The sequence below is a fragment of the Labeo rohita genome, chromosome 7 (genome assembly GCF_022985175.1).
Source record: "Labeo rohita strain BAU-BD-2019 chromosome 7, IGBB_LRoh.1.0, whole genome shotgun sequence".
NCBI lineage: Eukaryota > Metazoa > Chordata > Actinopteri > Cypriniformes > Cyprinidae > Labeo > Labeo rohita.
Window position 1 is genome coordinate 26860499 of NC_066875.1, and position 18901 is coordinate 26879399.

Below are 18901 nucleotides of genomic sequence, written 5' to 3' on the forward strand. Positions count from 1 at the left end.
AGCATGAATTTCCATGTTGGTCAAGAATGGTTTATGTGGTTTGGTGCTAGTCTAGCTCAGCAACCCATTTCTTTCCCAAGGCCTAATGAAGAGGCCCGATGGGAACATTAGCATCCCGTGGACTTTTCAGCAGGGATGTTTGAGTGTGTGTGGGCGCGTGTAGTTTCCCCTCCTCGTGAACGTCTCCTTGTCAGTCACATGATGATGATTACGCCAATTAATTTTGCTTGAACTATACTGCTGAGACAACACACTCTCATAATTACCATTTTACCCTGTAACCCTGTAATATTCATCTACCTCTCGCCATCTCACCAAAGAAGTTAAAAACTTATAACGGGAAGCATTTATCAAACACACACTCGTTCCGTCTCTCCCATCATACACACATAAAACACCTTCATCTCACACCCGCCTGATGTCTTGGTTCATGCTGTGCGTGCTAGGCTGACTCACACACATACACACACGAAGCCTCGCACCATTTCAGCAGGCAGCAACAGGAAAGTAGGAGATGGGGATTTTAGTGACTCATTAATTCCACCTAATTATTCTCCATGACATCCATTTCTGACATTTCCTCTTAGTGTTACAATTCACTGACCTTAAACGTGAGCCCAGCCCTAACGACTCTCTACTGAGCTCAAACCTGAGTTAAAAGTGTTCTTATCCAAAAAACACACTGTTGACCATTAAAAGCAGTCTGTTCCGGGTCATGGTGGCCAACTAGTCTCCCAGTGACTGACTAATCAAATACAATTAATCATAACAAAATCATAAATGTTTTCAAATTATTATTTTTAGCAGTGGGACTAAGGATGTCGCAATACACTGGTATTTACGATAACTGTGATTAAAAAAAAGGAAATATTAATATCATGTTAATACTACACATACAAAAAAACTATAAATAATCCAGCAGCAGTAACTAATGACACTACAACATAGGTGGTGGTACTGATCCTCACTGGTTGCCATCCATCATCAAAACAGGGGGAAAAAAAGCTAGAAGAAGATGCAGTGTGTAGCAACACTCTAAAAAAAGGCTGGGCTAACAACACCCCAAATTGGGTAATTTGGCAACCCAGCGCTGGGTAAATATTGGACAGAACACATGTTGAGTTACTTTGACCCAGCTGGTTGGGTTAAATGTTTTTACCAAACATGCTTTTATTTAAGTCAACTACTGTATAAAAATTATTATATTGCTGGCTTAAAATGGACTGGAACTTATAATCATACAGAATTACTAGAGGCAACAGCAATAATCAAAAGAATGAACATTTATTATTAAGCAAGAACACATGGACAAACTACAAGACAAATTTAATTTATTTGGGTGAATACAGCATAGTTTACAATATTACATACATTTTAGACAAGCATTTTAGACATAAAAAATGTCACATTTAAAAGTAGCATTTAAATTTTAGTGTATTCAACCATTCTCTGTAATCGCTTTTCACCAAAATAGCATTCATTCTCGTGCCAGTTTGTCACCGAAATCTAAGCTTGAGAAGGGCTGCTGTTCGCCAGTGTAACTGTGAACTTCAGACCGCTTTGTTTCACTTGTAGCTGAAAGATGCTGTGACTGACTCCAAAACCTGTCCATAAACAAACAGTACTGACATTAGTGAACATATTTTAATATTAAACTAAATTAAACTCAAAAGTACAATAACAAATAAAATCAAAATCAGGCAAAAGGTGTTTCCATCATGCGAAGTGATGCAGCTGACTGACATCTCGTCCTTATATTGCGTTGCATAAAACAATACAATTTACTGCACAGTAAAAACTTTATAAATTAAATAAAATGTAAACAAACCTTTATTTTCACTGAGGAAGAACACCAAATCGGCGGCGCTAAGAACCCCTTTCCTGTAGAGGACTCAAAAAGCCTGGGTTGTTTTGTTGGAGACAGGCTCGACCCAGCGGTTGGGTAGAAAAAATAACCCAGTGTTAAAAATGACCCTGCAACTTAGTTACAGAAAAACTACCTAGCACCTGGATAATAAAAAATTTAAAAATAACCCAATAAAATGACCCAAAAAGTTGAACCCAGCATTTGGGTTAAAAAAATATAAAATAACCCAGCACTTGGGTATAAATATTAAAAACAGCCCAATAAAATGACCCAACAGGCAAAAAAAAAAAAAAAAAAAAAAATAAATAACCCAGCATTTTTAGAGTGTAATACTGCCTAACAAAATTATTCCAGAGATAACAGATGAAAATGAGACACTCAAACAAAAGCTGAAAAAAAAAGAAGTAAATTATAAATTATAAAACAGTAAACAGTAAACTCATAACAGTAAAAAGTAAATTCATAAAAGTATTAGGATAAATGTGGAGTATTTTATTTTATTTTTTTGGTGGAATATACATTTATATATGAATTTGTATGATATATATATAGTTTCCCCAAAAGTTCACTGCGCTTTTGAATCAGGCTGAAACTAAAAAAAAAAAAAAAAACGGAATAAAAATCAGCTAAACCATTGCACTTAGTTAAAATGATGGAAACAAAGACATAACATAAAAAAAAAACATCTTTCACAATGTTTTAATGTATTTAAAAAAAAAAAAAGAAAAAGTTACCCCGAAACCTAATTATCCCAGGCTTCCTTAAGACTGATTAGTTGACTAGTCGATTTGGAAAAACTAGACAAGGGGATCATTTTATTCATGACACAGAGAAACAGCCAACACGATTTTAGCAGTGACCAGAGAGGGTGGGAAAGAGACAGACAGGCTGACTGACAGACGGAGACAGTGTGACAGGGAGAGAGTGGCAAGTCCCATCACCGTCCTTTTTGATCACGTTCATCGGCTCCCCCCACTCCAGCGCAGCGGAGGGGTTAGATTTACCCAGTTTACCTACTTTCAGTACAACTGAGGAGCCACACGCATTGATCTCGGCTGAGAGGGAATCGAGAGAGAGAAAGATGAAGAGCGAGCGAGAGAGAAAGACCATTAACTCTGCTGCTGTACAACTGTACAGCTATTGATTGATGGGGGTGATGCTGTTAATATTATTTATGGAGGAGCAGCTCCTCTGCTCTCTGCCTGAGCCACAGCCCCATAATAAGCAATAATTGATGGCTCGGGAGACACGACTTCCCCCCCCACACGACCCCAGAGCAGTGGGAACTAGACGGATGGCCTCCAACGCAGTTATGATTGATATTATCAGATTACATAAGCGGCTGACATGAGGCCAGGCCGGCCAGCTCAAGTGGGGGCATTGATTTTTGATTAGGACGGCACTCAACACATCATAGAGCAGGGAGGCAGGGGGAATGCACCCCGCAGGCCTGGATACGGGATGATTATCAGGGTATGTCTGTGGCTGCTGCACGCAGACGGTGCCGTTTTAGCGGGCTGCGCTGTGAGAGCGTACGTTTGCTAGAGTTGGCAATATTAAAGACTGCATATGCAACAAACCAAAATAAGCCGAACTGAAGCCTTTCATTTGTCTGATGTAATTGTGCATATGGGGCTGTAAATAGGCAGGCCTGTAGGTCGTAAGTATGCATGTGTTTGTGTCTGTACGTCCATGCACGCACACATATTTCAGAATAGAGACACGCAGATGTGTGCATCTAATTATCCCAAAGATAATAACACCACAGCTATACTATTAGACATCACACTGCACATGATAAGCAAAACTCAACTTACATTTATTCAGGCTCTCAAACCTCAAGCCTGTAGTTAGCTGAATTAAAGGTGAACTGTGTAATTTCTGTCACTAGCGGCACTAACCGGAATTGCGAAAATTATGACCGTTTCCAAACAGATCTCCCAAACGCTCCCCTGCATCTGCCATTGATCAGACAAATTAATAGTCCCACCCTAAATTTTCCGAATATTAAGTCTTTCCTCGCCAAACATGGAATGTTCTGGGTTTCCACACTCCAGAATCTCCCGATCAAAAACATAGGCGAGGAAGATACAGAAACGAGTGATCTCATATGAAGATGCATATGAGAAATGATGCAATCATCAACAATAAACAGGATATAAATGAAAACTGCCTAATTTTACAGAGTGAAATGTTGATCCAGAAAGTGGTTTAGGACTGTGCAAGCTTTGGGGGTCCTGATGGAAGTGAACTATTGCATCTTTACCTTGATCATGGTACTGAATATGATCCAGGTAAAAATCGCAATTTTGCCAGCTCAAAATGTTGCTTATTTTTATGAAACTTCGCTACATTTAAGTGTTGATAAAAAATAATGCTTGAAGCTTAATTTTTTTTTTTAAAAATATTATTTATATTTATTTATTTATTTTTATGTATTGCATGTTCAGATATTCATACAACAAAACACTCCGGGGCCATTCAATTCAAGTAAAAATGATGAATGAGAAAAAAAAAAAAAAAAAAACGCTGGTTGTGGCTGGAATTTTTTTCAAAAACGCTAGCGAGGAAAGAATGAAGATGGGACAAGAGAATTTTTATATAATATTTTATAAAAATGATTGTACTACAATTAGAGCTGTCAGTCAATTACAATTTTTTATCTAATTAATTACTCGATGTGTCGATTAATTAATCGAATTAATCGCAAAATAAATTTGACACTTGAAAATACCCACAAAAGATTATTTAAAGCTGTTTTTGTGTTAAATGAGAAAGAATCAAGTAGACATTACAGTTTGTAGCTTTAGAAAGAAATATTATATTTAATTCAACATAAAATTGAATACACATAAACATTTAGGCAGCAACGACCTAACGTAAACTATGGAACATAAAAGAAGATCATTTGAGAAACATCTCAATATTTTTTTCTTCATATAATGAAAGTCATGGTAACCAAACAGCTTTGTTACCAACAGTCTTCAAAATACTGTATTTTATGTTCCAAAAAAGAAAGGTTTAAACGTCATGAGGGTGAGTAAATGATGATGACAGAAAATTTTTTTGGGTGAACTATCCCTTTAATGTTTTTATCTTTATTAATATTATTGTTTGTTTGATTGATTTTTTTGTTTTATTTAATGAAACGATACTCTAAACAAGAAACAAAATCTTCCAGCAGGTGGCAGTAATTGTCTTTATGAGTCATTCACTCATTCAATTCGATTTATTCAAATGGCTGATTCATTCAGGAATTAAGTAAATGGCTCTCTTTTTAAACAGGCCTTTGAATCATTGATTCACATGATTCATTCGAAACGCAGATTCATTCAGAAACTAAACACTGCTGTGTTGCTCGGAGAGGCGCAACAATTCTGCTATGGCTTCAAAGGTAAAATGTTCTCTGCAAAACTGAGCAAAAACACAATTGTTTGCACCAATATCTTGAATTTTAGTGCATAACTGCATTTATGGAGTTGTTGCCCCGCATTATATTTGTCAACAGTTATCTGTATGAAATATAAGATGATGTACATGTCTGAGGGCGTTAACTGCGTTAAAATAATTCAATTGCGTTATTTTTTCATAACTAATTAATTGAGTTAACACGTTAAACTGACAGTCCTAAATACAATAGTAACATGTTTTAAACAGTAATTTATTTCTGTGATACACAGCTGAATTTACAGCAGCCATTACTCCAGTTCTTTAGTCTCACATGATCCTTCAAAAATCATTCCAGTATGCTGATTTGAAGCTCAAAAAAACATTTCTTTGGATTACCAATGCTGAAACTGAAGAAATAAAATCAACAAATTAATTTCAATCAAAATAAGCCAGTAATCCATTTTTGATTGGACCAGCTGACAACCACTGATCTATAATACAAGTGATGTTAACATTGTCTTTTAGGATGTTTAGATATTGGATGTCACTCCCATATGTAAAACATTCCTTTTCAGTCAAAAATAAGAAAGTGCACAATCAACAGTAACTTGTTATACAAAACCCTAATGGAAACAGGGCATCGGAGACATTTTACCCTTTACCCATGATCCTCTGCTTGACCCAAGCAACAGCTGGATGACTCTGTGTGGGACCACCATGACAGGCAGTGGCCATTAACGTGTCATTTCCTCCTCCTTTTATCTGAATGAAGAGTGACCTCTCCATTTGACCCCAGCTATCATAACATCCTCTGTTTAAAAATGGAGGCTATTCACTATGGAATAACAGTTATCAAACTGCCCAGAGGCTGCTCTCATCAGGCCAGTGATTAGAAATGATCACAAAAATGAAAAATGAATGGAAAATTAACCCCAAAATGAACTCTCTCGATCTTAAACACTCACACACCCAGCCATCTCTCTTGTTCTTATTTTCTCAAGCCTCACATTTACTCATACACATGTTCAGTCAGATGACTCAGTAGTGGTCATCTTCAGGGTCCTCATGCTCAGATTGGGGTCTATAGAAATTTTAAATCAAAACATACTTAAAGTGCTTAAGTAATATCTGCCTGTTCTATTTTAGGTCAAACGAACATAAATATTAGTTTTATATTAAATAAATCTATAAATCTATTAGATGTTTGGGACAACAGACGTAATGAACAAAATCTCAAAACCTGAGTTAACAGTATAAAACTCATTTATATACAAAAATACGACTACATGTTCAGCACAGGGCATCCACAATGGACCAACTGTTGTGCATCAGACTATATATGACCCCTCTAACCTTTCACCAAACACACACCTCCCTGAGGTACCAGCTCAATTACTACAGTCACATGGGTTGCGCTCAGAGCTACAAATTTCTCAATGTGCAGTTTGTGTAGAATGTATGATCATGTAGCCAAAACATGCAGATTTTAAATGAAAATGTGTGTCAAACCCATAATAAAGTTCTGTGTGCTATAAGTGTGTGAGTCTGTACAGCGTGTGCGTTCATGATTAATGGTTCCTCATCACTTCTCTGACACCTTTCCTTGTAATGATTCTGTATTTTAGAATCAACTAATTATCTTCATTTTAGATGTCATCTTGTGCAGCGTTTTCTCTTTTCTGCACTGGTTTTCCATTCAGGGCTTGACAGAGATGTACTGAAATTGAAACTAACTGCATTTGAGTTTATTCAATAAACGCCATTAGATTTTTATTTGCACAGTTCATAACGGTAATTGAATACAAATAATGGGCAGGTATCTGCTTAGCCATCATGAGAACTGACCCTTGGCTGACCACCTGAAGAGAGACAAGGCCAGAGCTATGCACCACCTCACACATTTGAAACTCTCTCAGCCAGTAACAAGAGCAGGTATTCATAACCATAATATTTCCAACATTCCAACTAGGTAACGTCAAATCAAAGCAGTGCAGAAAAAGAAGTCATTGAGGGAATGTTATTTCAAATTTTTTAATTTCCAAAATCTTTTCGCAGGACAGAGGTGACACTCAGTCGGGTGAGAAGGTGAGAAGAGTAGACTTAAATATGATGGATGGCTTTTTTTCATAATTACATTCCAAACATTACACAGTGGAATTCAGCAGTGGTGTTACCTTACCATTAACCACCTGAGTAAGTGCAGCTGGGGCTTCTAACGTGAATCAACTAATTCATATCTTTCATTTCCTGATATACTTTACAACATAATGACAAGTCCTTCTGTTCTTGCCAAATCTACTCTTAAAAATATTGAAAATAAATAAATAAGTAAGCATTATAGGAAAAAGAACATACTAATTAAAACCACACATATGAATATGACTTTAAAATAATGTGCTTTTCTTTAAGGTTGTAGGTTTAAGATTCAAGACACATGAAAAGATTAACTCACCCCCATGTCATCCAAGATGTTCATGTCCTTCTTTCTTCAGTTCAAAAAAAAGTTTCCAGGATCCCAGGAAACATTACAGGATTTTTGTCCATGTAGTGGGCTTCAATGAGAGCCAATGGGTTGAAGGTCCAAATCGCAGTTTCAATACAGGTTCAAAGGGCTCTACACGATCCTAGCCAAGGAATAGGGGTCTTACATAGCAAAACAATCGGTCATTTTCTGAAAGAAGAAAAGTATAAAAAAAAATGTACTTTTTAACCACAAATGCACATCTTGTACTAGCTCTGCAATGCATATGCAGGGCTTCACACATTACATAATCACATTTGAAAGGTCACGCATGGTTACTTCTTTGTCTGTCTACTTTGGTTCAGAAAGGTCAGGTAGGGCAAAAAACATCTCATTTTCTCCTCCAACTTTAAAGTTATCAAACATCATTGTTTTACCTTTTTTCGTAAAGGGCGTTTGACGTTCTTTGCACATTTGTCGGTACTTCCACCTACATCATACGTGACCTTTCCAATGTGACTACATAATGTGTGAAGTCGAGCTAGTGCAAGACAAGCATTTGTGGTTAAAAGTATATAAATTTGTATTTTCTTTTTTAGAAAATGACCAATCGTTTAGCTCAATAAGACCCTTATTCCTCAGCTTGGGTCATGTAGATCACTTTAGAAGGTGCACTGAAACCTTCAACCCATTGATCCCCATCGAAGTCCATTATATGGAGAAAAATCCTGGAATGTTTTCCTTCATTTCTTTTTGAGTGAAGAAAGAAAGACATGAACATCTTGGATGACATGGGGGTGAGTAAATTATCAAGAAATTTTAATTCTGGAGAGAACTAATCTTTTATAGGAAAAAGGCAAGACTCAAATGTTTAAGTCAATCTCAGTCCAGTGGCTTATGGTGGGATAGCAAAAATGATTAATTCGGACATGATCGGGTTTAATTCACCCTCACAAATCAGCCTCTATGGATTATCTGCTCAGAGGATCTATTGTGCTGAGTTGAGGGTCATGATATTGGCCTGAACTCTGAAATTTATACCACTGAACTAAAAGGCTTTACTACATGTGTTAATGCAATGCATAATGCTTTTAAAGAATACATTTTAGAACAAATCACCAGTTCATTATGGAAGGTAATTGCTGGCTTCTACAAGCTATGATCAGGAACTCTGACTTGAGGTACAGCTGTAAAGATTGTCAATTAATTAACAGCGTCAATTAAAAGCTGCATTTAAATTGCCATGAAACAAAAAAAAATGCATTAATCATTCAAAATTAATATGCGTTTTAGAGAGCTTAGAGAAAGTTGCACATATGTACAGACACCAAGGCCAGGCCAAACTGTCTGGAGTCTGAACACAGGCCTGTTCACTGCAGGACAGTCTACATGATTAATGACCCCCAATTAAAGGCAGGATGACAGATTTGACATTCATATGATGCAGTCCCCAAAGATAACCTCTCTCTCACACAAACTCATCGTCTGAGCCAGTGCTGCCTCAAAACATCAGCACCGACAGATCTTAAATGCTTTAAAGCTGGATGTCAAACAGCTCAACATTTTTTCTTACTCAACAACATTTATTGATGTCCAAGCAGACAGGCTGTCAAATACAGACAGAGAGGACTGCACTGTTGCAACTCTGAAAAACCCACATGAAAGACTAAACTGAAAACTGACAAGACAAAGCAACAAAATGACGCACAAATTTGGAACCCCTCCAAAAATAGTACCACACCAAGCTACTTTAGATTTTAATATTCACTGCTTCTGAACATCTGAAAATCTTTCTAGAGACAAAAACCAAGGGACTCACTTTATACTGTGTCTTTACAAATTGCGTATTAACAAGTAATTTAATACAATGCACTTATTGTGTACTGTATGTTTTTACACTGCACATATTTATAAAAAAATACCTGCATGTAACTATATATGTAATTAATTTACATCTCTAATTAAAGTGTCTTTACCCCTACACCCATCTATCCATAGAATCTAGTCAAAAAAATGGAATTTACTGTATAACACAGAATGTCAAGGAATTTGCAACATTTTTAATGAATAAATCAAAGTAGGACAGTCCACTTAAATCAAAACAACAATACTACTTAAATTATAAATTCTGCATGGTGTTTAACTTGAAGAAACAGTGACAGAAATATTACTTAATGTAATTATAGTAGTAAAACTTCTAATAAAAGTATTATTAAAATATTACTTTTAGAGGAATAATTACCAGAATTGTTTTTCCAGAATTTAGGTATTTTTTCTGAAAAAAAAAATAAAAAATAATAATAATAATAATAATTAATTAATAAATTACTAAAATAATACTAAATTATTTTTTAATAAAATCAATTAATTAAAGATGTGTTTTATTACTAATATTTAATGAAACCATTAAAATGAAATCCACAAAATTAATGGAAAACAGAATTTGGTAAAAAAATTAAATAAAATTTTGTTAAACTAATAAATTGCTGTTTAGTATTGTACGTTTCATAATTTCAAGTAATTAGACATGCTTTTTGATGAATAAAATTTAATTTTACCATTAAAACTTTCCAGACGAATCCAGAAAAATAGTGGAAAAAAATTATTTCATAGGCCCCTACATACCACGAAACAGAAGTTTATCTGTTTCCCATGTCAATAACAGCAAAAGTGTTTTGCAATACATCAACACAATAAGTAAATTGTACCTAACAAGTAAATTGTTTTGACGCATTCTAAAATGTGGCAGGCAGATTCCACAATGCTGTAAGGATCTGAGAACAACGCAAAACTTTGGATCCCAGTATTGTTCAGGGTCCAAACGCATTACTGAAGATCTTAGAGCTGCTTTCGTCTCTAAAAAACACCCTTAATAATCCCCATGGCTGGAAGTGTGTTTGTGTGTGTGAGAGAGAAAGAGAGCATACGACACAGTGTAAGAAGCAGAGAGGGAAAAAAAATCTGCCAACAATTAAACACAGACAGCGTTTTTACTTAGGGAAAAAGTAGCTGTTGTACTCCGAGCTGGAGCTGCCCGTGGGCAGCCGCGGAAGTGTCATTAAAAGGAGAAAGGATGCGTGAACAGCTGTTTTCAGTGCTGGCTTACACTGCCTGCCATGTTTCCCTTTTGTAGTCACAGCGCGGGAATACCACAAGCCTCTGCCACGCCCGCCAAGCTACACCTCACATGGCCAACATATGCCTTAGGATGAGGGATGGAGACCGAGACTGAGAGATGTAGGAGGGTGTAGGAAAAGAAAAGGCGGGAAAAACAACACGCTATTGAGCTTACAGTAGCCTCATGCTGCCTCATGTAGTAGTGGTCACTGACAGAATGATCTACCAATCATCACAGCATGTGTGTTTTATGTAATGGGCTACACTTCATAGTAACACTGCCTATGCTCACATTGCTTGGGCAAGAGTAAATATTAAAACTTTGTTTTTCCAAAAACTAAACTGCTGTTCAGAAGTTTAGATCCATAAGATATATATTTAAATATTTATTTATAGATTTTTAATAAAATATTTATTATTTCGATTTTATTTATATTTTTTTATTAGATAGAAAGATAGATGTTGTTTTTGGTCGAATTTGAGGTTTTCACAAAAATGAGTTTGTGTGTATGTGTATGTGTGTGTGTGTGTATTTTGTTTTTTAAAGCAACAGTAACCTTTTATATTGTTACAAAACTTTTCTATTTCAAATATATGCTGTTGTCTTTTTTTACTTTCTCCCTACTATATTTTCCAAAACGGTACAAAACTTTAAACCAAATACACTTTTTATGAATAGATATCATGTACAATAATGTTTAAAAAAAAAAAAAAAACATACACTACCAGTTTTAATGTTTTTAAAAGAATTCTCTTCTGCTCACCAAGCCTGCATTTGTTTGATCCAAAATACAGCAAAAGCAGTAATATTGTGAAATATTTGTACTATTTAGAAAAACTGCTTTCTATTTGAATATATTTTAAAATGTAAAATTTTAAAATTTATTCCTGTGATCAAAGCTAAATTTTCAGCATCATCACTCCATCATCTTCAGTGTCACATGAACCTTCAGAAATCGTTCTAACATGCTGATTTGCTGTTCAAGAAACATTTTTTTAATTATAATTATTATCAATATTTAAAATAGTTGAGTACATTTTTTACAGGATTCTTGAATGAATATGACAGATCCAAAGATCAATGTTTATCTGAAATAAAAAGATTTTTTTTAATTATACTGTACACTGTACCATTCTATTTCAGAAAATGCTGTTCTTCTGAACTTTCCATTCAACAATGCAACCTGAAATTCTACTCAGCTGTTTTCAACACAATAATAAATATTTTTTGAGCAAATCAGAATATTAGAATGATTTCTGAAGGATCATGTGGAGTAATGATGCTAAAAATTCAGCTTTGAAATCACAGGAATAAATTACATTTTAAAATGCATTCAAATAGAAAATTATTTTAAATAGCAAAACTAATTTCAAAATTTTACTGTTTTTGCTGTAATTTGAATCAAATAAATGCAGGCTTGGTGAGCAGAAGAGAGTTCTTTAAAAAAACATTAAAAATCTTACTGTTCAAAAACTTTTGGCCGGTAGTGTATTAACACGCACACTATCAAATACTTAAAAATCAAACAAATGCAGTTTTTTTCTTTACTTTCTATTCACAAAAGAATCCTGAAATATAAATATAAAAAATATGTATCACAATTTCCAGAAAACTAAAGTAATAGCTGCTGAAAATTTAGTGGGAATTCAGTAATAAATTACATTTCACGATATATAAAAAACATGAAACAGCTATTTTAAATTTACCATTTGTGAGCATAAAAGACTTCATTCAAGAACATTCTATTGTCCTCATTTGTAAGATTTTAAATTTAAAATCTCACCAACCCCACTTTTTTCTTACGTGGCCAAATGCTCAATATGAATTTTTTTTGGCTTGGCAATCGCACTATAGCTATTTTAAACATTTTTATAACCTGACAGAGGTTGACAGCAGCCTTAACATTAGTAATTGCCGCAAAGAGTAATTTGCGACGCATGCTACTCATACCATCCATACTTCATATTGATAACATGAGTTGACAAGTTGTAGACAGAACATATTGTATGAGCTCTAAAAATTTGCCTGTCTAGGTTTAAAGTCACTAAACTAACTGAATGTGAATGTGTCAATCATGTCTTTCATAACCAAGCCGTATATGAACATGAGTCACTGTACTCCAAACAAAACTGACGCCCACATTCTGCAGCTGAATGCTGACACTTGGCATGAAACAACTATTTGTGAGGTACTTTCTCATCTGCAAGATGCAAACAACATTCCTGTTAAACTTTTCATTTCCAGTGTTGTGACTTAAATGGTCTACTGACACATCAGTAGTATTCAGAGGTAAAGAGAGTCTGTAGGAGAGAAGAGAAGTGTGATAGAGTGTGTTTATATGGCCCATCAGTGCCACTGAGGAGCAAGCCCACCTGTAGTCTGCAAGTCATTACGCTGGGGTCACGGGATATCCTCCATGTAAACGCACACTCACTTCACTTCAAATTGGGTGTAAAGATCCCATTTCCTCTCAATCGCAAACTGAAACACCTGTCCAAGGATGGGATATGACGTCATCGTGGTACCCTGCCATCCATTATTGTACGTCCCCATTACCTGCAGATAAAAAAATGTTCAAAGACACTGTTAAAAAAAAAAAAAAAAAGTGTTGTTCATAAAAGTTGCAACATGTACAGAAAGTAGTTTTTTCCCACATCATTTGCTTGATCCAAGAACATTTTTACATGCACACTTCCAATATTAGTCCTCTTTATGGTTAGAATACTTTCCTCAGAAATCTGGGTCAGTTTTTATCCAGTAAACACTCACAGCTATCACAACAGATGCCAGAAGATGATATAACGCTCACAGAAACGTCACTTTACATCTAGCTTATTTTGCATTGATCACTTCCAGAAAATGGAAATACTTTCACTTCCAAGAGTCAAACCTGCAATGCATTTGTAAAAATTGGTTATTAATGACTTAATAATAAGAGAAGATGAATAAACAGAGACTCATTTTATTCTCCGCCATGCCTCAGCTAACCCTGAAATAACTTACAACCCAAGGCCTGTTTGACACCACACGCCTCACAATCCCCCTTCACCTGACATGCTTCTCCGCACTAAATCACAGGAGCTGCTGTGACCACTGACATGCTAGATATGGCCTGCAGTCACAGCACTCAATCAGCCTGTGTCACTGCGATAGAGCTCCGTCCAGCGCCCTGTGTTTCTCCAGCAGAAGAGCAATGAGAAACAGACAGCATGTCCACTCACATGGATAAAGAGATCAACCATACCATCTAGCCTGGACCCATACTTAAACATTTTATTATATAAAAGCACAATCAAATCATTTTTATATATGTCTATACTTTTCATGTGAATCTTACTAGTGCAAGACACAGCAGTGACTGTTATGTGAAATATATTTTAATGTTATCATTGGGGATTACATCTGCTACTACAAACCCACATCCTGAACTGAATCTACCAAATATCTACAATGATAAGCTGTTTTTATCATGGGCTAGAATACAAACATATCATTCAATGCAGATCTGAACAAATCTAGATGCAGAAAATAGGGACCTATGATTTCCACGGTGCACAAAACACGGACAGATTCCTGGAATCCAATCATAAAACAAAAAATTACTTTATGATGTGGAATATAACGAAATTTGTTACATTTCGGATGAATAAATCAGAGAAGGTCAGTACACTTCAATCAAATCAGTATTTGGACCGTCTTCAAATATTAAATCACAAAAGGAAGGATGCCGATATTTAAATATGAATCCTGCATGTTCTGCTTGTCTGTGTGAATGAGTAGTGCAGACAAGTGGTTTCATTAACGACACACATACTGAAGCACAAATGACGCCCACAATGTTTTCAGCCTCTGACGTCTCACTATATGAGACATGAATACATGAACTTCATCTCCAAAACTTCTCTGACAGTCACTTCATGAACATTTTACCATTTTATTTAACTACTATCATTATACACACAGAAACTTAAAGATCTTCAAGGCAACTCGTCAAAATTAAAGTTCGGTTTAACTTGAAGAAATTGTAACAGGAATCTATTACTACCTTAAAGTATCATTAATAATAATTTGATCATTATTTTTAAAGGAATAATCGCATAATTTTACTTTTAACCATTAACTTCTGTTATGCAGCACAGTGTTTGCCCCCCAAAAACGAAAGGGTTTATTTTTCATTTAATTAAAAGACAAATTTTAAAAGACAAATGTTTTTTGCCTTAATTTGATTATCAGACAAACAGACAGACAGACAAATATGTTTTTGATTTATTAAAATTTAATTAAACTATTAAAATGGAATCCATAAAAAATCCAAGAACACTGAATTTGAGAAAAAATAAAAATGTTCATTTGTATAAGCTTCATGATTTCAATTAATTAGACATGCTTTTTGATTACTTAAATTTTAACTATTGAAACATGATCCCAAAAAGTTAAAACGAAAAAACAGAATTTGGGGGGAAAAAAATAATACTGATTTCAAAGGCCCTTAAGAGAAGGACAGAAAGAGAGTGTTTTTTTCAGTAAGCAAATTCAAAAGATGTACAACAAATGAAAAGGCAAAAGAACATATAATAATAAACCATTGTTTTAATTAAAATTAAATCATAACACCACATAAAATATAAAAAAGGTGCAATAATTTACCCAGTTCAATAAAATAAATGAATAATAATAAAGTAACAGGTTTGTGTTATTGAGATGACAATACTTTTTTACCATCATGCTAAAGTTTTCAGACTATTCACGTCCCATAAAGGACTGATTGCGGAAATGGAATGGTTGTTTTGTAATACAAACATGATACTTTGACTCTGAACTGCTGCTAATCATTATTCTTTTGTCTATAATATTCTGGCCATTGATACCCTTCTTACACCTACAGTAGATACATTTCATCATCGCATCATTGTTGTGTTTAGGGCATACGCGTGACAGGCGCGACATATATTTACATGAATCTACAGCCTGCCTCCAGCAGCGCGGGGGTGTCGGAATGTTCAAATACAGTAACGTTAAACCGTCTCTCAACCTTTTCGAACCTATTTTTTCACCCAAACAAAGAACGAAAACGAACTTCGTTTAAAGTATATCGGGGCCTTAACATTTCATGTTCAACACCACACCCCGCAGTGACAGTGGAGGCCACTAAATGTAAACAATGCTTGGTTAACATAAAAAAATCGATAATAGATTCTCATTTTTATGAACCAAAATTGAATCTTAAATCCCAATTGATCTTTTAGTCTATGCTGTTTTCAGTTGATAAATTAACAGCCTATATTCTTCTCCCATACAACATTTTTCCTGTCATGGTAAATCTGAATTTTGAGCAGTAATTACTCCAGTCTTCAGCACACATGATCCTTCAGAAATCATTCTAATATTCTGATTTGCTGCTCAAGAAACATTTCTTATTAATAACTTATAGTATTAATAAGTAGTGCTGATTAATATTTTTGTGTAAACTAAGGTACAAGGATTTATGATAAGTACAAAAGAACAGCATTTATTTGAAGTAGAAGTCTTTTGTAAAATTATAAAAGTCTTTACTGCTAAAGTTGATCAGTTTAATGCATCTTTGTTAAATGAGTATTAACAAAAAATAAAAATATCTTAGCCCAAACTTTTGAACAGTAGTGTATAACAAACACAGAATACAGTAGAAAGCCGGCTGAAACAACCCAGAAGTAACACAGGCCATTTTGTACAGTATGTATGTCAAACAGGTGTATTTACAGCAGGTGTTTTCCCAGACAGCTGTAATCAATCCTTCAGGAAGCCCATGTTGAATTAACAAGAAATCATACACATAAACTACCAAATATAAATACGAAACATGCTGCTCACCTGCAAACAAACCAGTCCGGAGCTGCCAAACAGAATAAACACGCCAACTCATTCATACAATCGCGAAGCCACACAAACACAGATGTGAGCAGCTCGTGATTGATCAGTCTCGGGATCGCAAGCGTAGCTGCACACACATCCAGCAGTTCTGGAATGTCTGATAAAATGATATTAATTCCACACATTAATGAGATTAATGAATTTCAATAGTGAGAAGACAAGAGAAGTACGTTTTCTTTTTGTCTGGACCTGAAATAATAACACAAAGGCAATTACTGCGCATCCATCAATCTGCAGCAGACAGTCTAATTATCTCTCCATTTCTGAAGCACTTGCAGTCCTACAGCACTCATTTGTATTCTTTGATATGTTATTTTTTCATTAATAGTGGGCTGCATTAGGGCTGTGCAGATGAGTACAGTGGGACTCAGATGTTTCAGAATCATGATGGAGTTTTTCACCGCTCCACACTGAGAGTTGCCGAATTCTGATGATTGATGATGATGTCACCGCGTGAGAAATAGCCGTCCCTGCAGCTATGGATAAGTCATTGTTTTCCTGCTACAGGAAATAAAGCCATATCTACCACCTAGAATCAGCCTTATAATTCCTCAGCCAGGAGTCTTCATTTACATCGCTCAGTCTCGAGAAAGCAAGCGGATTTGTACACAGACCACATCTTTTCAAAGTAAGTGATACACTGGCCAGGCCAAACAATCAGTCCATATTTGGCTATTCTGAGATTATCGACATTGGTTAATAACCATTTTCACTTGGCCGATTAACAGAACAGAGGCTATTGTGTCTTCCAGTCAGGCTACTAAAATGTGTCAACGGCCTACCCGTCGGCTATCTTACACGTGAATGTTCTCATTGCGTTATCGCTCTAGATTACTCGCGGGAGGTTTTTCATGTCACTTGCACGAATAAAATCATTGCATAATGCTTTCCTCCATTTTCTGATACAACCCGACGTGTCAAACTGGAAGATTGGCTTTTGCGCAACAACGTGTCATGCAAATTTTCTGCTCAAGTTGAAATTTTTCTACTTGCGTGGCAGACACCATACTGCGTACACCATACTGCTGTAAATTCACGTCAATTTGCATATTTGCATTGACTTTATATGTAATCTACTTACAAATAACTGAATTACTTTTGGTGTGCACACACCATTAAATACAGGGTTCAAAACGCGCCACTGGTGTTTTCATTTGAATGTATCTCTGAAGCGAACCAAGTGTCTTCAGAAAAGTTCTGATGGCATTTTCATTTCATTTTAGCTGTAAAGTAACCAGAAAAATTAGCATTTATAAATGCAGCGCTGCATAGTGTGCAGCCGTTACCGGAAAAACTGCTATATTTCTGCCTTTCCAAAAGCCCCACCTAGTGGCAGAGAATGAGTTTGCGTTTTCAATAAGGCTGTTTTTGTTCAGATCATCTGCAGTTTTTGTTCAGACCATTGTAAAAATCGACCCATGTTTTTTTATGCAGCAAACATGAAGTTGTAAATGTGAAAGAAGTTAAAGTGCCTTCTAAAAATTACAGTTAAGTTTTTAAAAAATGCTATATAGTGTAAACATTTGACTCATCCCTTTTCTTTAAAATGTTTTTTTTTTTTTCGTGAAAACCTGTATCTGAACTGTATATCTTGTCATTTTTTACGATTTAATATATTACCATACACATTGCCCTACCCCGTTCTTATTAGGGCTGGGAGATAAATCGGTAACAATAATTATTGTGAAATATAGAGTTACATAAATGTTCGATATAATGTTTATGCGGCAAAGGCAGAACAAAAGAGCGCTAGCCATTTGAAGCGCGCCACTCGGACCATTTATCTGCTTGGATCAAAGTTTAAACAGCGGTGGGACACGAGTTTACTAGAGCAAATGCGTTCACTCACTGATGAGTCTTAGTCACTAAACAGCGCTGTGAGATCCAGTGTGAAGCACTTGAATTCAGCAAAGAACACAAATAACTCGGTTTAGAGCCAGATGATGCAGCACTGACAAAACACTGTGCGCAACGAGACAGTCAGAAGGCTTTTTAATCTACAAATCATCATCATTTACTAGAGATTTACTGTAGTAGCAATAACTGCACCATGGTATTGTGTCAGAAATGTGGGTATTCGTGTCGAATTTTACTATATTATTAACGTAGACATGTATTAAAGGTATTGCAGGAGGAGTAATGAAATATAATTACA